Source organism: Triticum dicoccoides, chromosome 7B (assembly GCF_002162155.2).
Source record: "Triticum dicoccoides isolate Atlit2015 ecotype Zavitan chromosome 7B, WEW_v2.0, whole genome shotgun sequence".
Classification (NCBI taxonomy): domain Eukaryota; kingdom Viridiplantae; phylum Streptophyta; class Magnoliopsida; order Poales; family Poaceae; genus Triticum; species Triticum dicoccoides.
In genome coordinates, this window is record NC_041393.1 from 189722896 (window position 1) to 189748599 (window position 25704).

Consider the following 25704-nt stretch of genomic DNA (forward strand, 5'->3'; position numbering starts at 1 on the left):
GATATGTTATATGAGGACGTGTAGTTAGACTAGTTGTATCCACACACATCACACTGGCTTTTAATGTATACTTCATGCGGTTACTTTTGGCATATCGAGATCTAAGCAATCTACAATAGGATGAAAAGACTGGCATCCTTCACATTATTGGCGAACTCAGTTCATAGAAACAACCAATTCAACCATTCTGTGGGTAAATCAAAAGTAGCACTGGAATATTTTTCACTATCCAATCATACACGCAAAAAGGGGCGACGCCACCATAGGGGCTGCATGGGCGGCCGCCTCGGGTGGCTGGAAAGTGTGCACCTAGTTTGAGTCGTCCAGGTTGGCCCATGCTATTTTTGTTCATCCCAACGCACGAGCAGGCAATGTAAAAAATGAAGAAAAATGTTTCAATTTGGATGGGCCAATAACATAAGTGCAAGGCAGGCCCTATAGCAGGCTCGCGGCCCAAACGAGCGCCTCCCATATCAATCGAGAGCAGGAAAAATCCCAATTCATTCGCTCCCGCCTCCAGTCTGGTTCGCTCCTAACCTAGCCACCGCTGGACAGACCAACACATCACTTCCTCGCGCCCTCGTTGGAGAGTGGTCGCCAGGCTTCAAGCAAACGGAAGGACAAGAAGATGAAGATCCAACCCTGGATGTAGCCTGCATGGGAGGCAGCGGCGGCAACACAGACATGGCATCGAGCTTTCACAAACGGACAGTCGCAGCTTGCAAGAGTAGCATGCGCAACAAGCAGGTACATCACATCCCTGATTATATCTAATTAACCTCTTCAATTTCTGGCCAATAGTTAAACCTGACTGTGTTGTAAAACTGCTTGTATGTAGGGAATCTATGAGAAAATGAAACCAATTTGTACTTATTTTATAACTCCCCCAATCAATACTGAACTGACTGAATCTGATGTATCTAATCAAGTTTCCAGTGCAAACATACAAGCTCATGTTGTTCTTGAGCCTGAAGTGTCTAATGAATAGACTGCTAATGAAGGATTTGATGCAAACATTTTACATGCTCCTGGTGATGAACATATAGTGTCTAATGAGGGATCTAATGCAAGCATTTTGCAAGCTCATTGAAGGATTTAGTGTCTAATGATGATCTACTATGTTGAGAGAGATAGAGATTTGTAGGCATTGATGACAAGCAAATTATAGTGCATTTTCATAGCTTGAGGAAACGTCGAGGCTATCTACCAGAAAGTCCCCGTATCATGACAACATAGCATAAATACTTTTCTAATCTGTTGTTTGAAACTATTGGCATACTTGTGCAGGATAGATATATTGATATGTAGTTTGCGCACTGGTTATACATGCAATTACACTTCGATATTTTCAGCCAGAGAACGAATATTTCAAGCAGGTACAGACCATGTTTGTAGTCCTTGTACACCATGTTGCATTTTGTGTTTTTTGGTGCTTGCATCATTTAGTGTTTATAATATGAACTACTTTGGATCATTAGCTGGTTTTGAAAGTGCATGTAGCTTCACATTTCTCAAGTTATGTTGATTTCTGGAGTGCAAGTGCCTTCATATTTTTTAAGTTAAATGTTCGCCCCTGGTAACTTGAATTCGTGGATCAGCCACTGCACACAAATCATACACGAATGCCAGTACGAATTAAATGAAATGCAGGGACTTACGTAGCTCGTTGTACAGGCTCACTGCAGCTCTGCTTGCGCTTGGGATGTTCCATGTACAAGTCCATGTTACCACTTGCTTGGATGTGCAGGCCTTGTGCTCCTTGCATCCCCCTCTGCATTTTTGACACGGCGAATGGTTGATCAAATAAGAGGAATTGACCTTGATTTTGTACCGGAGGATAGATACTTACAAGGTTATACGGGTGTGCAGGATGTGTACCAGATCCCGTAGCGCCATCATGCTTCGCTAAAAAATAGATTTTCTTGTTTCAAATGATATCTCCAGAAGAAATAAGAGTTAAAGTCAGAGTTGCATAGGCGTGGAAGCTAAGAGAGCAGTGAAAGGATATCCAAACATCATCGGAACAGTGCACAAGGGAGTGATGTGTGGATACCTAGTTCAGGCCGGTGTTTGGGCCTGCTCGCCTAGCTAGAGTGCGGGTAACTTCAGAGCCGTTGAGGGTGATGCACTGGCGTTGGCTGGCCGCGCACGGATGCAGATCTTGAGTGGTAGCAGAGTGCTACAATGCCGTGGACGAGATCTTTGGTGAAGCCCCAACGGCCTCGGGGGGCGGAGGTGCAACGATGTGCTTGGTGAAGTAGCCCCGGTGAGCTGGGAGACGGCATTGGTGAAGCACACCTGATGCGGTGGAACGATGTTTGTGAGGCACGTCGGTTGCGACGGCCGACGTTGTCGGTGGACCACCCGGTGCGATGGACGAGGGCGTAGATGAGGTAGATCCGGTGCGGTGGTGAAGCGCGACCGTCGTCTTCGTCGTCGTCGTCCGACACAGAGGTGGGGAACGGTGGGGAAAAGACGAGATGGGGGGCGATTCGAACTTTGCTTGGGTTGGCGGCGAATTAGGGATTTGAGCAATCTGGGCGCGGAAGGGGACGGTGGAGAAGAGAGATTTTGCAAGGCTAGAATTGGGGCCGCCAGATATTTCAATCCGAAACATGGAAGCGCGAACTTATTTTGTCGTCGTCCTTTTTTGGGGGGTGGCGGGTGGGGGTGGGTGGCTGGGTGCTACGCGTCCGTCCGACACACGCGACCACCCCGACAGGACTATGCTTCGGTGCCTTAAGGCACCTGCCTTTGTGTCCATGACATGTGGGCCCAACAGGTGGTTGGCCCTATGTCAATGACCCAAAGGCAATTGCCTTTAATGCACCGAAGGAGCATCCACCCCGACACGACCCTGGTCTACCTGGTGCGCCTACATTTGAGAATGCAAACGAATCTTCTTTCATTTGCAAACGAATCTGTATGTATTACCATGCCCGTGTTTTCCTTGCAATAATTAGTCATTTGAAACGAGATACTCCCTCCATTCACTTTTGTAAGTCGTTTCAGACAACTTAAAATGAACTATTTTGCACATTGTCTGAAATGTCTTCAAGGTCTTATAAAAGTGAACAGAGGGAGTACTATAAATTAATTAATGAGGAGTTATTTGAAAAAAATCGAAATGGTACCCATGCTAACGTGGATTAGAGTGTGTTTCACATAATTTGTTTTTTGAATTAGAGTGTGTGTCACATAGTTAGTTATTTGAATTAGAGTGTGTGTCATGTAGCGATCTGCAATTCTAACGTGGATTTCGCATTTCACTGTATCCACGCTACTTTTTTTAATACAAATTCATATGTATATGATGAACACCATGGTAGTGAGAAAACTTTTGGATGGATTCAAACATGTGACCTACAAAAAAGCACAACAAATTGAGTCAGTGTCAACTTTTCGAAACTTAGTATGGCACGAATTCAAAATAATTACCCGTATGCCTGGTCCTCGGTTCAAATCTTACAATGTACACCGAATTGAAACATCGATATTAAGTCTCGTACTATGTACATTCAAATGTTGTTTTTAGCCCCCCCCCCCACCCCGCACAAATGCTACATACTTCCTGTATCGGTCAATCTTCCTCTCCTAACCACCTTAGGAAGCTATCGGTTTCCAACACACGTTCATTCTTTCTCTCCATGTTTCGATCTCTAAGTCTCTCAACTACACAACCCCTTTTTCCACTCTGTTACCAAATGTATTTACCTCACACACCTGCCATTGCACCCCATGCTGAGCTCTATCTCTCTCCCCCCTCTCCCTCTCACCCTCTCGCGCTAAATACATGCATTGCCTATCAAGCCCCCCAACCTCTCGTGCGCACACACGCACGTTGTATATCTAGGTCACTCCCTCGAGACTGTCTCACTCCTTCTTCCGCACGGTGGGCCACATTCTCTCAATCTCGCTCTCTTTATCTGAGTCTTGTTTAACCTCGTTTTCTTTCATACAAAAATGATATATCTCCTTGTTCGGTCCTCGATCGACACACTCTAGACTCTCTCACGCAGATTGTCTATCTAGGTCAGTCCATCCAAGACGCCGCCACTCTTTCGACCTCATGGTGGGCCACGCTCACTCAATCTCTCTCTCTCTCTCTCCGTGTGTATGTCTCGATTGACCTCGCTCTTTCTCGGACAAAAACGATATATCACCAGTTTTTAGCCCAATTTGACCTATTCACATTGTATACTCTCTCATGCACATTGTCTATCTAGGTCACTCTCTCCAACCAGTCTCACCCTTTCGATCGCACAGCGACCCTATGTGATCGGTTGACATTGCTTCCTCCCACGCACAAAATATATCTACACGTATGTGACTGGATCATCTCTCAAGATCTATCTTACAGCCCTCACCCTTGCCAAAAGCTCAATCGGACAATATCTCTCCAGAGCATATATATTTTTCAATGAATGTCGGACCACACTCACTTTGTCTCTCTATCTATATGTCTCTCGATTGACCTCGCTTTCTCACACCGTATCTTCCATGCGTTGAAGCTACTACCTCTCCATCCCTCGCAAAGCCGGAGCTATTTACATTGCGAGGGGCACTCCAACCTTGGATTAATTTGTGTAGGCATTTATTCCGGTCGGTTTGGATTATATTTTCGTAGCATTCGGCCCACAACTACTCCAAACACCGTTGCAACCCACGCAACTCCCCTAGTTGATTTCCCTCCGGCTCGGTCATCGCTCTCTCGCACATCCTTTCTCGCCTTCAACGTTGCACCATGGTATTATTGAAAAAACTATGTTGTTCTCTTTGATTATTATAAATAAGCTACAAAACTACACACCGATAGTCCACTTGGAATGGAACAAATTTTGACCCACAAATTAAAGGGCTACAAACTACACACCGAGGGGCCCACATGTCATGAAACAAATTTGGACCCATATACAAATTAAAAAATAAAGGACGAGGATCGAACATGCGACCGGGCCTTCAAGCCGCACGTCAATAGGCAACATACATAGAATAGCAATGTTTGTTGTACCCCCCTTTGTTCACATAATGTTTTTATATTACCACAACCTAATTAATGTATAACATGTAATATTATTTTTAGTACTATTCGCCTTCACTTACTGGTGGGTTCCATGTGTGCTCTCTCTCTCTCTCCTCCCCATCTGCGTTTAGACGCACAGGAAAACAGGAAGAACTCGCGGGCGATGTTGTCGTTGACCATATCTGGACGCGTTCACAAGTCACGGCACCAGTTTCACATACTAGCAGCACTAGTCAGTGTGTACGTGCAATGCACGTTAATTTGGAAGTATATTAAGTGCATGCGGATATTAAGTACTAGGATATTATTTGCGTGTTGTTATGTGATTAGCACTATTTTTGGCATAAAATTAACTGCATGCTAAACATGTTGAGCGCTCGACATTGAAGCAGTCTAGGTCGTTGGATGACAAGGAATACATGTGGCTTGATGATGTTTTATATTTAGTTTGATACGGCTCTAGCAGAACATTCAATCGATCAAACCATAGATTTCGTCCAGTCTGACTCCGACTTTAAATTATACGACGATCATTATAAAATAAATGGAAATGATAAAGGTTCATATTTTAAGCATGGCAATCCAAACGTTTTTCATGGCAAATTTAGATTACGCGGCGGCGGCGGGGGCGTCTCGCGGTAGGAAGCGGCTCCTCTGCCGTGCTCTGTGTGTCGTCGGGCCACTGACCGACGGCGACGGCGGCGTCTTGCACCGTTGTTGGCGTACTCCTGGACGTTGGCCTAGCTTCAAGGAAGGCCAAAATGTTCTGGACTTTGAAGCGAGTCAACTAGCGGGAGGAGGCGACTAGCGTTGGTGCAAGGAAGCGGTCGACGGCGGCCATCCATGCCGCTGAAGGGGGCACTAGCACCCGCGCAGGGATAGGCGCTGTCAATGGCGCGGCGGAGACATTCGTGTGCACGGGCACCACACGTGCGCGCACGTCAGTGCACACGCATGCGCATGCGCTGGCAGGTGCACGGGCACCGGCACGGGCGTGCGCATCAGTGCACACGCAGGTGCATGCACTGGCAGGTGCACGGGCGCGTGAAAGTCGGCGGGGACCTCGTGGAACCCCGTGGGATCAAGCTCGGCGACAATGTGCGGCTCCCAGCCCATCAATGCCACAGGGATGGGCGCTAGCGCAGTCGAGGCGACGGGAGCCGGAACAGGAGCGGGGACAGGCGCGGCGTCTTCCCGCAAGGCCAGTTCAAGCTCGTCCCAAAGCGCATTATGTTCTTGAGACTCCGGCTGGGTGTCTTCCTCGGGAAACTGGAACACTAAGGGCAGACCATCGTGATGTGGCATGGCGTATGTTTAGGTCAGGCTAGTTGGAGGTAGATGACGGGAGAATCGGAGAGGAAGAGAGAAGATTGTAGCGATACCGGGTAGTGCTGGATTGATTTTAAACTGCGGCACCGGCGACATTAAAAAAGTGGGAGTAGTTGGGACGATGGTGGGCGGCGGAGCTTGATCAGGGCTCGCCTCTCGGTGAGCCTGCACAGCGGTCTGCTCGCACGCCTCCCTGACAGCCGGCGCAGCGGTCTGCTCGCACGCCTCCCGTCGACTCACACACTTGCTCGGACGACACCTGCCGATGAGAAGCGGGGACTCGTGGCGCCACGTAAACGCCCATGGTTTCAATAGTGAAAGCGTTCGCCTTAACGTGACAGGTCTTTGTTCCAAAATACCTTGTCTCTTCATTTGTGCAACTTGTCATAAGCAGCTTGTCTCAAATTGAAGAAAAAACTTACGAAGTAATATTTGTGCCATATCACGTGACCATGCTCAGTTTCAAGAATTTATGCTCACTTTTGGATTTTCTGAAATTTAAGATTTAGGATTCGAAACAATATCATAACCTGCATCATGCAATAAATTTTCAAGCCGTACATCTGTCCTGTTGTATTTCTTAAGAAAGGATTTTGTCAAACATTTTGCTTAGTTAGACTTCATTCAAGTTATATATGCAGAGTAAAAGGATAATCCCTCCGTACCAGTGCATTGCCTGATATATTAACTCAAGTACTAGGCACGAACAAATGGGCTCAATTCTGTGCTCATCCTGGTGTAGTAGTAGTAGTACTAGGCAATGCAGTTGACAGGTGACCTTGACGAGCAGCGACCGAGGGAATTGAACCGTGCTCGACACGGTAGGTAACATTGTCTAGTTACTAAAGCATCCCTCCGTTGTTCATCGGTAGTCATTATGGACCGGGGACATGAGGGGAATTTCCTAGGGCTGGAATTCTGGCCGCCAGATATTTCGACTTGAAACGCTGAGGCTCGACTAGTTGGGGTTTCCTAATGTCCGTACCACGCATGCCACCGAAGGACACGAGCCCATTTTTTTAGGATCAACACTCCAAGGTCTGGCTGGTACGCCGTTGGGTCCTACCATTCGAGAATACGAAAGGAACCTTTTAAATTGCCGAACGAATCTATGTGTATTACAATACCCGTATTTTCCTTGCAAATACTAATCTCAACGTGGTAATTGATTTATGACGAGTTGCTGAATTAGAGTGAGTTTGTGATATAGTGATCTCAACGTGGATTTCACATTTCATGGTATCCCTAGTAGGTTTTCCAATGCAAATTCAAATTTAAAAGATGAACAATATGGAGGTGAGAAAACTTTGTATGTATCAAGCATATGACCACACACACACACACACACACAGAGAGAGAGAGAGAGAGAGAGAGAGACACGCACGAACACAACAACAATCCAATAAGTATACTGCATCAATTTTTCCAAACCATGCATGTATGACACGAATTCGAAAATACTCCTTCTATTCCTAAATATTAGTCTTTTAGAGAGTTCAACAAGTGACTACATACGGAGCAAAATGAGTGAATCTAGACTCTAAAATATGTATATATACATCCATATGTGCTAGTCCATTTGAAACCTCTAAAAAGACTAATATTTAGGAATGAAGGGAGTAAAATGTAAGACATCCATGGTCCTCAGTTCAATATTTAAAATGAACATGAAACTGAAACATGAATATTAAGTATAGTACAACAGTACATGCAAATGTTGTGTTTAGGCGGAGCTATGATTGTCGGGGGTCAACCCCTCGACCTTAGATAAAATTGCGGAGCTCTGTTTAGGGTTGTTTAGATTATATTTGTCCCCACCCTCCCAACCACCGATTGGTTGTGCACCCCCACCCGTCCTCCTCGGGAGAATATCATGTGCCCCCATACCTTAGATGCTATATGCCGATACGAGTTGCTTGGAGCTTGTAGATCTGAGATATATCAGCTCACATGATGTGTCATAATATTTTTGCAGGAAACCTTGATGAGTTTGAGAATTGCACACAATTTGTACAAAAACTACTCAGATGCCCTTTGATCCCATATCCAACGACCTCGAAGCTCGTATCACCGTAGCATCTAAGATGAAGGAGGACATCATATTCTCCTGCATGTAAGCATATCATGTGCTACCACACCTTAGATGCTTTGGTGATACAAGCTCTTCGGAGGCGTTGGATTTGTGACCAAACACCTCCTCGGTGGTTCGAATGGTTTTTTGCAGAAAAGCCCCAAAAGAGTTTGACCACTTCTTACAAGCACAAAGACTGCTCAGATGCCATTGGATTTCAGATCAAACGACCTCCAAGCTCGTATCACCGTAGCATCCAAGCTGCGATAGCACCTTATGTTTTCTCGCACGGAAGAATATGAGGTGCTCCCGCACCGTAGATTCTATGGTGATATGAGTTCACTGAGATCTAACGGCCCACAGTAAGAGGTTTGAATGTTTTTGCAATATAAGGCTAATAGAGTTTGGGAAATGCACAGAAAGTACAAGTACTACGCAGGTGCCATCTGATCACTGATCATACGACCTAGATGCTCATATCACTGTAGCGGGTAATTGAGCTACGGGGAGCACCTAATATGAGCAACGGGGAGCCGTTGGATCAAATATGCAGCGGCACACACGAGGCCTGAATGTTTTATTTGCAAAATAAACCTTTGGAGAGTTTGGAAATTGCGCATAATTACAAATACTACTCCCAAGCCATTGGATCTCACTTCCAACGGTGTAAAAACTCGTATCACCGTAGTATCTAAGCTGCGGGGTGGATGTGATATTCTATGCCGCTGTCATTTTTGGTCGTAAACTTGCAAAATACGTGTAACTCGTGTTGTTACTTGTCTAACCGCACAAAGTGTTTGTTCAAAAAGACCATCCTACACTGAAATATCGGAACAACACACGGGGGTCCCACTTGTCATTAATCAAATTTGGACCTAAAACTAACAAATCTGAAAGACGAGATTCGAACTGGCAACCTGGACTACAAAGCGTAAGTCGATAGCCTGAAAAAACAAACGGTTGTTGGCTTTGTCCCATAACTTGATTTTATACAGTACTTGCGTTGAGTAGAGTAGAGGGAGTGCCTCGTCAACACGTGCATGACCGTTGTCTCACTTACTGGTGGGTCCCAGGTCTGCGATCTCAATCTCTCTTCTCTCCATTGTCTAACCTTTGCACGGGCACACACGAAGAGCGGCGCTAGCTTGCCATGGTGTTATTACAACTAAAAAAGCATGGAAAATAGAATAATCACCTAGAACAAGAGACATTGTGGCTGGTCGAGATGGAGCTAACCACATCTATCCTCCGTGCCACGTTTGCATGATGAAGCTATGTGGCTAGTGGGGTGTTTTTGACCGACTGGCTGGGTCCCGAGGTCGAACCATAGGTACTACGTCTGATACAGTATATTTTTACACGCACATTTTTGCTCCGTGTCGAGACGTGGCACACCCTACCGCGCGGTTTCGGGGTCCTCCCGGGTGGTGCACGCATATATTTTTCCTGACGTGGGACGCCCTACCGCGGGTTTTCTGGGTCCTCCACGGTCGTAGCGCCGAAGCAAGTAAATGAGTCATCAAATCACGAAAGACCGCCTTTCCCGCCGAGTACATCAGTGAAGCACGGTGGCTAGCTAGTTGGGCTAGTTCGACCGATTAGCTAGGCCGCCGCCACATTTGTTTTTTCACCCCTTTTTTTATCTACTTGCCGGCAGGTATATTTAAATATCCACCGCAGCGTTGCTCTAGTGTTTGGGTGCAGCAGGATTTTTAATTTTTTGATTGACAGGAGGAGGCGCGGCAGGATTTTTAATTTTTTTGATTGACGGGAGCAGGCGCGGCAGCAATTAGTCACGATGACTCCACCTGTAAAACCCACTGCTCCCTGATGTGAGAAGTCGTCGACTGGTGTTTTACCGTGGTGAAAACCAAAAGATTCCCTGCTCCTCGGCTGGCTCCCTCCGCCTTCCCATAGATTGCATTGCGTTTCAGCTGTTTCGCCCCTTTGCTTCCTCTCCCCATTGCTTCTACCTGGTGCCATGGCGGCGCAGTAGATCACGGAGTCCGAGGTGAGGCACCTGACACAGGAGCTCCATGCCAAGGATGCGGAGCTCAGGGCCAAGGACGTGGAGCTCCGTGAGCTCAAGGAGGAGAGGAGTGACATGCTCCTCGGTTATGTGCGGGAGTTCACGGAGCTTCAAAAGTGGCAGACATCTACCACAAAGATGCTCGAGGCGTCGGCGGCGTTGCCGCAGAAAGCGGGAGATACGATAGGCCGTCAGGGGAGCCGGCTCGAGCGCGAGCGGGCCGATCGTGATGAGGTCCAGGATCGCCTCAGCCACTTGGTGAACCAAGTTGCCACGCACGTGTTGCGGCTGCGCGATGCCTATCATCATGCCAGCGCGACGATGCCGGCCATCGGGCTAAACCCGTTCGACCACCCGGTCGACTTCAACGAGCTGCGGCTTCCTGACCTGGTCTCCTTCTTCACCTATATCTTCGAGGAGCTGAGCCGTCTCCGTGTGATGGTGGGGGATGAGCTGGACAAGGAGGGGTTGCGGGCTGCCGTCGTCGTTGCCGGGCGAATCCTTTCAGGGCACCGTCACCGGAATCCATTCGTGCCATTGGACGCCTTCTTTGACGAGCTAGCTCCCATCGACCGAGAGCGGGCTCTGCGGGCGGTTGCACCCTGCATCACCAACGTCGTGCGCCTCGAGAAGCAGAGGGACTTCAGTGGTGTTTAGGTGCCCTCTACATGGGCATGTCCATGTCTCGGCGAAACATGACCGTTGGATCAAACTCAGATGGTATAGATCAGTCACTGTAGCACAAAGCGTGTGAGTGTGTTTGGTTGCATTCTCATCTCAATATAGTTGTTTCCTCTTCGTGTATTTTTGTCAACCTACTAGTGTGGACTCATGCACCCTTCATGCACTCTACCAAACACCCAAAAGTGGGTCGAGAAGGGAACTTTTGCTCCCATCCCGTGCACCCTCCATACACCCTGCCTAACACTATTCGTGCTTCATATGGTTCATGTTTCGTGAGTACTATAGCACCGTACTCTCCGTGCGCTGTGGACCTAGTTCTGTTAACATTGATCTCACCGTTCATTCTCGACCGGACAGTCGAAAAAATGGTACTATGTTACATATAGGAGTAGTTGACATGCGCACAACATCATTTGTTATCGTCATATCTTACTACACTAGCAACAAGATTGTGTAGAACTGACGTATGAACCACTGCACATGCCTAGTAGTAGGAGCACTGTGTATGTTCAAATGGCTACCGTGTTTCGCACTCCTTCGTCGTAACAGTGGAAACGCCTGCTGTAATCATTTTTTTCTTCATAAAAATAGTGGACACGCTCTATCGTGCGGATCCTCCTCCAGCCATGCACTAAATTACTCACTTTCGCCGACGTGTGGGACAACCAGCACCTGGGTCCACCGACCATGCACTAAATTACTCCGTAGTAGAGTGAAGGTAGAATACCCCGATCGAACCGCTACAATAATGCCCAATGAGCCGTCAAATCACAAAAACCCCTCCTTTCTAGCAGTAAGTTAGACGGACGAAGCAACCATCATTTCACTCTTCTCTCTCAGCTTCCTCTCTTGAAGAAAACCCTCACTCACTTCGCTTCTCCCTCATCTCGTTCCTCCTTTCACTCTTCTCTCTCAGCTTTCTCTCTTGGATGGACACCGGAGCACTGGCCGACGTGATGTCTATGGCTCTAGCCAAAACCATCGAGGCTCATGGTACGAAGAAGCGCAAGCACCCCGCCGAGACTACCGCAGACAAGCTCAAAGCCATCACCCTTTCCAAGCCCCCCTCTCCGGGATCCCTCATTAAGCAAGTCCAGGTAATGTCTCTTGTTGACGATCTTTTTCTCGATCATGATCATGTTTTTTCATCTAACACGCAGTACTAGTACTGGTTGTACAACTTTCTGGGTGATCTTGCATGTGATTTTAGTGTGCCAAATGACGGTTCTAAATTCCTCTTTTGACCAAAACATGCGAGAGGTTGACACTGATTTCTTATAGATTACTTTCAACAACTCCCTCTGTCCCAAATTTCTTGTCTTAGATTTGTCTAGATACGGATGTATCTAATACTAAAATGTGACTTGATACATCCGTATCTAGACAAATCTAAGACAAGAATTTTGGGATGGAGGGAGTACTTTATGAACATCAATGCTACCTTTGAATAGGGTATATTTGCCTCAGTAACTTGTGTTATGGATATTGCAAGTAATCCCTCTGCTCTCATGCCTTTGAAGACATGTTCTAGTGTCTTTGTTCACTCATTTTTGTGCGTATATGTAGTCATATATGGAGTATAATATCGAAAATCATCTTATATTTCTGAGCGGAGGTAGGAATAAAATATGGTTTCTGTTTGAATTACAACCAGGTCCGCTATGGAGATGAAGTTCTCAAAGTCATGCCGTGTGAACTGGAAGACCTGATGATGAGTTCTACTGCTGAATTATCCAGCTGTTGTGTCCTTGTCGCCATGTGTCCTGAACTAGTGTTTTCCTGTAGCTTTGTTGTCAGGCGTGTTCTCGAGGCTATACTTGACCACAACAATTTCCTGGCTGTGCCTTCGATTGTGAAGGGTGTGGTTCTTGTAAAGCTTCCCAACAAATCTGATGCGGCCTGTCTTCATCATCATCTTTATGAGTGGAAAGACCACTCTGTTAGGTTCTCCAAGGCTGACAAGATGGTGATGGTGCATGTAGACATCTCACACGAAGTCCATGACCTAGTGAGTTATGCGGGGTTCATGCCGTAGGTCGGTGGCAAGAAATAGTCTCCAGAGTTCAGTTAGTGCAACTTTGCTTGTCTGTAGTAAGTACTATTGTTCAGTACTTGATTTGTGTTTGTGAACCCTGTATTGTTTATTAGTACTGCCGCTTTTGGTGTGTGGTCAGTCCTGAGAACGGTCTATGTTAATGTTTGTCCACTCAATTCAGTCTATATATTTTGAAGTATCCAGATCATATTTTTTGTGAGGACGGTTTATCAATTATAGTTACACTCCAATATCTGTATGCATTGTAGGGTTTATCGCACCCACCAGGATTTCCAGTCCCATGGATGTTCGGTCCATATGATTTGTCACGACCTTTGGACTGTCCTACTTGTGGGAGTAGGCGGGGCCCCTGCATGCCACGCGTAGTTGGACGATTAATCTTCTGTTTAGTACTTCAACATAGTGATTTCCTGGTAAGGATTCACTCGTGTCACATCAAGTAAATCTTATTGATTTACTATGTAAATCTTATTGATTTAATGTCATGTTTTCTTTCTTTTCCTGCAATTTTACGATGCAGGTTTTGCCATGTGACATTCATCACAGAATAAACCGTTTGGTTTGCTCTATGATGGCTATTTTTGCAGGTTTCACTTCTTATGTCGTGTCAGTAACGAAGGCACTATCCATCACTTATATTACTGGAAAAAATTGGATCAGTCTGTTGTCTGAGTACAAGCTGAATCCCTATGATGAACTGCAGTTTGGTTTAACAAAAACGCCACAATTAGTCCTTCTCCCATTTAAAAGAAATGAAGAAAAAAAACTGGATCACGGTCACGGATCCTCGTCAAGTTAGAAAGCTGATCATAGCAGACCAGACACGATCGCCGCTGTCTCGCACATCGGTACCACCTTCAGCAACGGATCGAGCACCGTCAGTTGCTCTAGCACTGACAACGGCAGTAGCTCACTCTGATCCAGCTGAGGATTGGGCACCGACCGCGTCAGCGGATCAGTCTGATCTACCGGAGGATCGGGCATCGACACCGGCACCTGCTCCGACACCGGCACCAGCTCTACAAGGAGCACCATCTCCGGCAGCAGCTGCGGCTTCAGCACCTGCACCAACACTTGCACTTGCATCTGCTCCAGCCCGTGCAGTTGCACCGGCAACAGTCTGGGCTGCAGTTCGCACTTCATATACCAAAGTCCTTACAAATACCGACATGTCCACTTTGGTAAGCATTGGCCGCCCAAGTGCTTCATTCTTTTTTTCTTTCCATGTTGTTTCACATGATTCACTGTGTTGATCTAACTGTTTGGGTATGTCTTCTTGTTTGCAAACAGAGAATTCCTAGAGCAATGAGGGAGTCGTTCAACAATCCGGGCGACCGCGGCCAAGTTTCTCTTACCATGCGTAGCCTTGGTGTGAATGAACCTGCTCAATATACCGTAAGTACAAAGGATGGTCGCATGATGATTGATGCTAAAGGATGGTCAAGGTTCAAATCTAAATCATATCTTGCGGTAGCGGATGATGTCAAAATCGAACTTTCTCGGCAAGGAGAGCTGGTCCAAATCAACTTTGAAATTCTTCAGTAGCAGCACGCAACTGCCGAACTGATCTATCCTCCGAGAGATTTTGATGTAATAACCTGGCATGGTGAAACAAGTGTCCTGTGTGTATAAGTAGTACGATAGTATTATTTATCACATGGTATATCGTTGATAGAATTGCAACTCTGATTGCTGGTTAGGAACTATTGTTCGATTTCATTCCAACAACTGCCGTGTTTTATTCAATTTTGTGTATTTGCCTTGCGACATCATCTAAAACCAGCGTTGTACCGATCGCTTGCAATATGAAAAGCGCTGAGGTAGAACACATGGGCCCCCAAACATGCAGGGTCGGCCTGCGGCCCAAAGTCCAGAACCGTGAGCCTATCTCAGTATTATATTCTCAGCTGAACCCCCATAAAAAAAGCTGAACCCCCATAATGCCCGTGTGTTGCAGAGGGAGTATATTTCTCGGCAAGGTGAGCCTGTGATATAAAAGATTTGGTTATTTCTTTACAGAGGGAGTATCTCTCTGTCAAAATATATATTTATGTGTAACTAGTTACTCCTGTCTTTCTACTTCCTTTCGCTGATATGTGGGGCAACTGGCAACGGGGTCCACATGCCATATGCACAAATTAGAGTGCACAACTTCACGGTAGACACACCCCGGTCGTAGCACCGCAGTAATGCCCAATGAGCCATCAAATCACAACCCCCCAACCTTTCCAGCTTTAGCAGTAAGCTGGACGGATGAAGCGGCAATATTTCATTGGGCCTGAATCCCCTTCTCCCTCGTCTGCTTGTTCATAGAAAACCCCCTCTCGGCGATTGCATAGGGTTTTCTCATGGAGAACCAGGTACGAATTCTTCATCCATCCCCGATAAATCCAGGTCCCTTGGTCGCCAGTAATCCTAGGATGGCAGCCGCCACCGTTGATGCATTTTTCTTCCTACTAAATCTAGTGTGTTTCATTTGCAGTGCCCAAAGTGCGAGTACCCTACAGGTTTCTGCGCCCTCTGCGAGGCGCCACACTTGTTCCTTCTCATCCTAACACAACATTTTGAACGTGCACAGTATGTTCCTAGAATCCTCTTTTCTATCCGGGAGGGTGGGTTTTTTTTTGAACATGCTGTGTTCTCATATTATTTTTCCTGTAGTGTATTATTTGCTCTGCCAGAACACATGTACTCAAGATGCTCGGCCTTGCCATAACTGAATACACTAGTTTAATGGTCACAGTGAAGACAAGCCATGGATATAAGTTCCGAGTTGGGTTCATGAACCAAGAAGATCGCTGCTTTTTTTATGGCCGAACTTGGATAAACTTTCTCAAGTGTTACGGACTGAAAGTTGGCGCACGAATGTTGATGGAAATAGCAGAACCTAGTCTCATCTTCACTGCGATCTTCCACCCCGACATTGTTCCAATTGTTCATCCATGTTAGTTTTGTATCTGGTTCTTGCTTGTTGCCTCGATTACTTCTTAATCCACCTATTCTGTCTAACTAATCACAATTTAACTTTAGAAGTAGCAACGAATCTCTCACAAAGATGCTACTTCTAACTAATATTTTCTTATAATTGGTGGCACATGTAGGTTTTTTCAGAGTTAAGTAGTCTGCTCGTTTGTTACTCTGTAATAACTCGTCTGTTACTGATGGCACTGAAGTTGACTGGATCGACATCCACACGTTCCTACACTTTATTGATTGCCTTGAGGTCCTTGTGGGGCGTTTCAATGGTGGAAGGCCACGTGGGATATGTGTGCCACTGCTGCACTCGTTGAATAGGTCCAACTGTGTCGAGAAACTTATGGTACGAGCTGTTTTCTGTTATATATGTTGTTCATAAACTATTGCTTATACATAGTTTTACAGTTGTGATCTTCTTGAAACAGGAACTGCCCAATTCTATTGTTCCTATACAGATGCCTGACCATGGTTGGGTCAGACTTGCGCTTGGTCACAACATGATGTTTATGTCGACCTACTTAATTCCCCTTGGAGGTGAAAAGATACTTATTCATGGGTGGTCTCAAATAATGAAGGCCCGTCCATCTTGTAGAATAGGACAGAAGATTATGTTCATGCTTTTCCATGGCTCTAAAGCGAATATCTTGTTTATTGGCCACGTTGCGAGATGAAGCCGCTTTCAGAAGGTTGTGGATGCGCGGGGTGGCGCCTGGGCCTTGTCCTGGGGCTTGGCAGCCTCACCCTTGGTTAACTGTAGGAAAAGTAGCATTGTTCGAGGCGTGCTTTGTACGATTGAACCTGTATAAGTACTCATACTGCTTTCAGCTTTGGTTGTTAAGTGCCCCTGCTGGTTTCAGTTAAGGTTCTTAAGTACTCCTGCTGCTTTTACAGTCTGTCGTGTTTGTTCAATCCTGTCTTCCTCCAGCCGCCAAAACCAAACCAGCACCGGCAGGGCCGCCTGCATTCGCCTCCCACGACTGGCCGCGCCTCAGCGCACGCATCGCCGCCACACTGTCTCCTAAATCGTTAACGCCGACGTCCTCCACGCGCTTTGGTGAGCTCGCCGTGGCGCCGCCCTCTAGCGTTGTCAACATGGTCAACAAACAACAGGAATCGACAGAAGTACGTGGAGAGGATGACAGTAGGGGCCCACCACGTTAGCGTATGGAAAAATAAAATGCTTCCTCCTAGTGTTTTCCTGACATCTGGGACCCACGACATTGTGAGCGTATATAGTCAATAGACAAGAGAACAGCGCAAGATTGGCTAACACCTGGGACGTAGCTACTCGAGTAGTAATTTTTTTTGTTATTGTTGAGATGGAGCAGGGTTTGAACTGGGCTGTGGTCCGTCTAGCCCAGGATTATATTTTATGTTCACCATGTGACCAGCCCAGCTATTTTTTCTTTGTGAAAATGAGCCCAGTTTATTTTTTTCTGAAGAATACCCAATCCAGGCCTACTTATTTTTCTACGCCCTGATGGGCTGCAACTATTTCAAGACGCCTGCAAATCTTGAAAGTAATATGAAATGGGTTGTAAATATAAAAACAGATGAAAAATTGGCAATTACTTTACAATTTCTGATTTTTTTCACATTTTTAGATTCCTATTTCATTGGGCATTAACCTAATTTAAATATATCTTCAAAGTACTTTAAATCTGGCTCGACATTTCAGTACTAAAAATAGTTTGGAACCCACAGAAATATGCGAAATTGGCCCTGGCCAACCAAAAAAAACGATTGCAATAAATTGCATAAGAAGTTGCCATGAGCTATATATAAATAATTAAAAAAAAGAGGGAGTGGTCTGACTTGTGGGCCTGTTTAGTTGACGCGTATGCAAGATTTTTTTAGTTATTATATACGTCAAGAAAAGAATCTAGCAAACGTAACCGTTGGATGTTAATCCAACGGCCGTCGTGTTTCTTCAATCTTTGATCTTCTTGCTCCAGCCTCCAAAGCAGAGCCAACGGGGCCGCCTGCTCCCGCCTCTCGTGGTCGGCTGTGCTGCCGCATAGGCCTCAGCGCCCCCTACTACTCCCACCGCTGGACAGGGCATCCCTCTACTCACCCACACCCCTTATTATTCTGCGGCGACGACAGCCTCACACCACAGCCGAACCGGTGAACCCTCGTACTCCTCTCCGCGGGCTTCCACTGCCGCGTCTTCCCCTTCCTAGGCCTCGCCGTCGTCCACCGCCGTGGTGCTCTCGGCGCGGCGTGGTCAATGTGGTCAACGGCCGACTTCCATCGGAAGAGTACTGTACATGGAGAGGCTGACAGCTGGGTCCATGGCAGCTGCAAGGAAGTGCCTCCTTATTACGCGGAAAATAATTATTCCTCCACCTAACAACAGGGACCCACCGGACGGGCCACCAGTATTTCGTGAAAAAAAACGTTTCCCACTGACTGCTGGGACCCACCGGACGGGCCACCGTATTTCGCGAAAAAATGTTCCCCCCGCTGTCAGCTCGGCCCACTGGAAGTGCCTCCTTATTACGCACAAAAAAATGAATACCCCCTGCTAGCTGGGACCCACCTTGGTGGGAGGCTGACTTGTGGGCCTACTAAGTTGACTGGGACGGAGGCCTTTGTCAACTTTAGTCAATATATGAACCATTCTAGCTCCAGTGACCGCACGATGTCCATCCAATGGCCGTAGTGCTTCTTCAACCTCTGGTCTTCTTGCTCCAGCCGCCCAAAGCAGCGCCAGTCGTGCCGCCTGCTCTTGTCGCCCGTGGCCGGCTATGATGGCGCGGAGGCCTCACCGCCTCCTACTACTCCCACCGCTGGCCAGGCCATCCCTCTACGCACCCACACTCCATGTTATTCTGCGGCGACGGCAGCCTCACACCGCAGCTGAACGAGTGAACCCTCATATTGCTCTACGCGTGGGCATCCACTGCCGCGTCTTCCCTCGCTCCGCGTCGTCCCCTTCCTAGGCCTCGCCGTCGTCCACCGCCCTGGTGCTCTCAGCAGGGTGTGGTCAACGTGGTCAAGGAACGGCTTCCATCGGATGTGGACTGTACATGGAGAGGCTGACAGTTGGGTCCACGGCCGCAGCAAGGAAGTGCCTGATACGTCTCCAACGTATCTATAATTTTTGATTGTTCCATGCTATTATATTATCCCTTTTGTATGTTTATGGGCTTTATTTTACACATTTATATCATTTTTGGGACTAACCTACTAACCGGAGGCCCAGCCCGTATTGCTGTTTTTTTTGCCTATTTCAGTATTTCGAAGAAAAGGAATATCAAACGGAGTCCAAACGGAATGAAACCTTTGGGAGCGTGATTTTTGTAACGAACATGATCCAGAGGACTTGGAGTGCAAGCCAAGAAGCAGCCGAGGCGGCCATGAGAGGGTAGGGCGCCCCCTCCCCTATAGGGCGTGCCCCCTGTCTCGGGGGCCCCTCGGGCGGCCACCGACGTACTTCTTCCTCCTATATAAGCCTATGTACCCCGAAAACATCCAGGGAGCACCCGAAACACAATTTCCACCGTGATAACCTTCTGTATCCGCGAGATCCCATCTTGGATCCTTCGCCGGCGCTCTGCCGGAGGGGGAATCGACCATGGAGGGCTTCTACATCAACACCATAGCCCTTCCGATGAGTTGTGAGTAGTTTACCACAGACCTTCAGGTCCATAGTTATTAGCTAGATGGCTTCTTCTCTCTTTTTGGATATCAATACAATGTTCTCCCTCTCTTGTGGAGATCTATTCGATGTAATCTCTTTTTGCGGTGTGTTTGTCGAGATCCGATGAATTGTGGGTTTATGATCAAGTTTATCTATGAGAAATATTTGAATCTCCTCTGAATTCTTTTATGTATGATTGAGTTATCTTTGCAAGTCTCTTCGAATTATCAGTTTGGTTTGGCCTACTAGATCGATCTTTCTTGCCATGGGAGAAGTGCCTAGCTTTGGGTTCAATCTTGCGGTGTCCTTACCCAGTGACAGAAAGGGTTGCAAGGCATGTATTGTATTGTTGCCATCATGGATAAAAAGATGGGGTTTATATCATATTGCATGAGTTTATCCCTCTACATCATGTCATCTTGCTTAATGTGTTACTATGTTCTTTATGAACTTAATACTCTAGATGCAGGCAGTAGTCGGTCGATGTGTGGAGTAATAGTAGTAGATACAGGCAGGAGTCGGTCTACTTGTTGCCGACGTGATGCCTATATACATGATCATGCCTAGATAATCTCATAATTATTCGCTTTTCTATCAATTGCTCGATAGTAATTTGTTCACCCACCGTAATACTTATGCTATCTTGAGAGAAGCCTCTAGTGAAACCTATGGCCCCCGGGTCTATCTCTTATCATATTTTCTTCCAATCTACTTTTATTTGCATCTTTACTTTTTGCATCTATATTATAAAATAGCAAAAATATATTTATCTTATCATACTATCTCTATTAGATCTCACTTTTGCAAGTGGTCGTGAAGGGATTGACAACCCCTTTATTGCGTTGGTTGCGAGTTCTTTGTTTGTTTGTGTGGGTGCGTGGGACTTTTGAGGAGCCTCCTACTGGATTGATACCTAGGTTCTCAAAAACTGAGGGAAATACTTACGCTACTATTATTGCATCACCCTTTCCTCTTCAAGGAAAACCAACGCAAGCTCAAGACATAGCAAGAAGGATTTCTAGCGCCGTTGCCGGGGAGGTCTTCACTCAAGTCAAGAAATACCAAGTACCCATCACAAACTCATCTCCCTCGCATTTAAATTATTTTTCATTTGCCTCTCGTTTTCCTCTCCCCCACTTCACCCTTGTCGTTTTATTTGCCCTCTCTTTCCCAATCTCCTCCTCTCTTTTCGCTTGCCTTTTTCTGTTTGCTTGTGTGTTGGATTACTTGTTGCCATGGCGCAAGATAATACCAAATTGTGTGATTTTTCCAATACCAATAATAATGATTTCCTTAGTACTCCGATTGCTCCTCTTAATGATGTTGAGTCTTGTGAAATCAATACTGCTTTGCTGAATCTTGTTATGAAAGATCAATTCGCCAGCCTTCCTAGTGAAGATGCCGCTACTCATCTAAACAACTTTGTTGATTTGTGTGATATGCAAAATAAGAAAGATACAGATAATGATATTGTTAAATTGAAGTTATTTCCGTTTTCACTTAGAGATCATGCTAAAGTTTGGTTTTCGTCTTTGCCTAAAAATAGTATTGATTCTTGGAACAAGTGCAAAGATGCTTTTATCTCTAAGTATTTTCCTCCCGCTAAGATTATCACTCTTAGGAACGATATTTTGAATTTTAAATAACTTGATCATGAGCATGTTGCCCAATCTTGGGATAGAATGAAATTGATGATTCACAATTGCCCTACTCATGGTTTGAATTTATGGATGATCATACAAAATTTTTATGCCGGTTTGAACTTTGCTTCTAGAAATCTCTTAGATTCGGCCGCAGGAGGCACTTTTATGGAAATCACATTAGTAGATGCTACAAAACTTCTTGATAATATTATGGCAAATTATTCTCAATGACACACGAAAGATCTTCTAGTAAAAAAGTGCATGATATAGAAGAAATCAATGTTTTGAGTGGAAAGATGGGTGAACTTATGAAATTGTTTGCTACTAAAAATACTCCTCTTGATCCCAATGATATGCCTTTGTCTACTTTGATTGAGAATAATAATGAATCTATGGATGTGAATTTTGTTGGTAGGAATAATTTTGGAAACAATGCGTATAGAGGAAATTTTAATTCTAGACCGTTCCCTAGTAATTCCTCTAATAATTATGGAAATTCCTACAATAATTCTTATGGTAATTTTAATAAGATGCCCTCTGATTTTGAGAATAGTGTGAAAGAATTTATGATTTCTCAAAAGAATTTTAATGCCTTACTTGAAGAAAAATTGCTCAAAGTTGACGATTTGGCTAGGAACGTTGATAGACTTTCGCTTGATGTTGATTCTCTTAAACTTAGATCTTCTTCCCTTAAGCATGATATCAGTGAGTCTCAAAGTAATGAGAATTTCCATTGACGAGTGCAAGGAAAGAACCGCTAGATTACGTGCTAAGAAAGATAGCTTTATAAAGGCGTGTTCTTCTAGTTCCCATGAAAACAATGATGAGGATCTTAATGTTATTGATGTGTCTCCTATTAGATCTTTGTTTTGCAATATGAATCTTGATAATAATGGGACTTAATATGAGTCAACTTTACCTAGAAGGCGTCCCAAAAATTCGGAGATTTTAGATCTTGATGCTAAATTTGGTAAAACTGGGATTGGAAAGGTCATGAATTTAAATAGTATTGAACCCACTATCTCGGATTGCAAGGAATTTGATTATGATAATTGTTCTTTAGAAGGTTGTATTTCCTTGTTGCAATCCGTTGTTAATTCTCCACATGCTTATAGTAAAAATAAAGCTTTTACCAAACATATCATTGATGCCTTGTTGCGATCTTATGATGAAAAACTTAATTTGGAAGTTTCTATACCTAGAAAACTTAATGATGAGTGGGAACCTACTATAAAGATTAGAATTAAAGATCATGAGTGTTTTGCTTTGTGTGATTTGGGTGCTAGTGTTTCCACGATTCCGAAAACTTTATGTGATATTCTAGGTTTCCATGATCTTGATGATTGCTCTTTAAATTTGCACCTTGCGGATTCCACCATTAAAAAGCCAATGGGAAGGATCAATGATGTCCTCATTGTTGCAAATAGAAATTTGGTGCACGTAGATTTTATCGTTCTTGATATAGATTGCAATCTTTCTTGCCCTATTATTCTTGGTAGACCTTTCCTTAGAACGATTGGCGCGATTATTGATATGAAGGAAGGGAATATTAGATTCCAATTTCCATTAAAGAAAGGCATAGAGCACTTCCCAAGAAAGAAAGTCAAATTACCTTATGAATCTATCATGCGAGCTACGTATGAATCAAGTGCCAAAGATGGCACTACTTAGATCTATCTTCGCTTTTATGCCTAGTTAGGGGCGTTAAACGATAGCGCTAGTTGGGAGGCAACCCAATTTTCTTTGTGTTTTTTGTTTTTGTTCCTGTTTAGTAATAAGTTTTGCATCTACTTTCTGTTTAGATGTGTTTTCATCTTTTAATTAGTGTTTGTGCCATGTTGAACCTATAGGATAAACTATGATGATAGTTGATTTGATTCTGCTGAAAAACAGAAACTTTGCGCTCACGAGAAAAAATTCAATAAATCACAGAAACGTGATTTTGCATTGATTCTTTTTGATACTGATCAATAAAAAAATTGTCCAGTACTTCCTATTTTGGTAGGATTTTTAGAGTTCCAGAAGTTTGCGTTAGTTACAGATTGCTACAGACTGTTCTGTTTTTGACAGATTCTGTTTTTCGTGTGTTGTTTGCTTATTTTGATGCATCTATGGCTAGTATGTAAGGGTATGAACCATAGAGAACTTGGAATACAGTAGGTTTAACACCAAAACAAATAAAGAATGAGTTCATTAGAGTACCTTATGTGGTGGGTTTTTTTTCTTTCACTAACGGAGCTTATAAGATTTCCTGTTGAGTTTTGTGTTGTGAAGTTTTCAAGTTTTGGGTAAAGCTTTTATGGACTATGGAATAAAGAGTGGCAAGAGCCTAAGCTTGGGGATGACCTTGGCACCCCAAGATATTCAAGAATAGCCCAAAGCCTAAGCTTGGGGATGCCCCGGGAAGGCATCCCCTCTTTTGTCTTGGTTCATTGGTAACTTTACTTGGAGCTATATTTTTATTCGCCACATGATATGTGTTTTGCTTGGAGCGTCGTGTATTATATTATTCTTTGCTTTTTAGTTTAAAATAATCATCCTTGCTGTACACACCTTTTGGGAGAAGCCTATTTGATTAAAATTTATTAGAATTTTCTATGTGCTTCACTTATATCTTTTGAGCTTGATAGTTTTTGCTCTAGTGCTTCACTTATATCTTTTAGAGCACGGCGGTGGCTTGATTTTATAGAAATTGTTAGTCTCTCATGCTTCACTTATATTATTTCGAGAGTCTTTTAGAACAGCATGGTATTTTCTATGGTTATAAATTGGTCCTAGAATGGTAGGCATCCAAGTTGGGTATAATAAAAACTATCATAGAAAGTGAATTGGATGCTATGATCAATTTGATACTTGATAGTTGTTTTGAGATATGGAGGTAGTGATATTAAAGTCATGCTAGTTGGGTGATTATGAATTTAAAGAATTCTTGTGTTGAAGTTAGCAAATCACATAGCATGCACGTATGGTTAAAGCTGTGCAACAAATTTGAAACATGAAGTGTACCTGGCTTGTGCATCCTTATGAGTGGCGGTCGGGGACGAGCGATGGTCTTTTCCTACCAATCTATCCCCATAGGAGCATGTGCATAGTGCTTGATTTTTGATGACTTCTAAATTTTTGCAATAAGTATATGAGTTCTTTTGACTAATGTTGAGTCCATGGATTATACGCACTTTTACCTTTCCACCATTGCTAGCCTCTTCAATACCGTGCATTGCCCTTTCTCACCTTGAGAGTTGGTGCAAACTTTGCCGGTGCATCCAAACCCCGTGATATGATACGCTCTATCACACATAAACCTCCTTATATATTCCTCAAAAAGCCACCATACCTACCTATTATGGCATTTCCATAGCCATTCCGAGATATATTGCCATGCAACTTGCCACCGTTCCGTTTATCATCATCATGACATACTTTACTTTTGTCATATTGCCATGGCATAATCATGTAGTTGACATCGTATTTGTGGCAAAGCCACCATGCATTATTTTTCATACATGTCACTCGTGATTCATTGCATCATCCCAGTACACCACCAGAGGCATTCATTTAGAGTCATATCTTGTTCTAGTTTCGAGTTGTAATTCATATGTTGTAATCAATAAAAGTGTGATAATCATCATTATTAGAGCATTGCCCAAAAAGAAAAAAAAGGAAAAAAAGGAAGGCCAAAAGAAAAAAAAGAGGCCAAAAAAAGAAGAAAAAAAGGGGAAAAATAAATAAATAAAAAGGGCAATGCTACTATCTCTTTTTCCACACTTGTGCTTCAAAGTAGCACCATGTTCTTCATGTAGTGAGTCTCATATATTGTGCTTCAAAGTAGCACCTTGTTCTTCATATAGTGAGTCTCATAGGTTGTCTTTTTCGTACTAGTGGGAATTTTTCATTATAGAACTTGGCTTGTATATTCCTATAATGGGCTTCCTCAAATGCCCTAGGTCTTCATGAGCAAGCAAGTTGGATGCACACCCACTAGTTTTCTTTTGTTGAGCATTCATTTATAGATCTAGTGCATCCATTGCATGGCAATCCCTACTCCTCATGTAAACATCAATTGATGGGCATCTCCATAGCCCGTTGATTATCCTCGTCAGTGTGAAACTTTCTCTTTTTTTGTCTTCTCCACACAATCCGCATCATCATATTCTATTCCACCCATAGTGCTATATCCATGGCTCACGCTCATGTATTGCGTGAAGGTTGAAAAAGTTTGAGATTATTTAAGTATGAAACAATTTCTT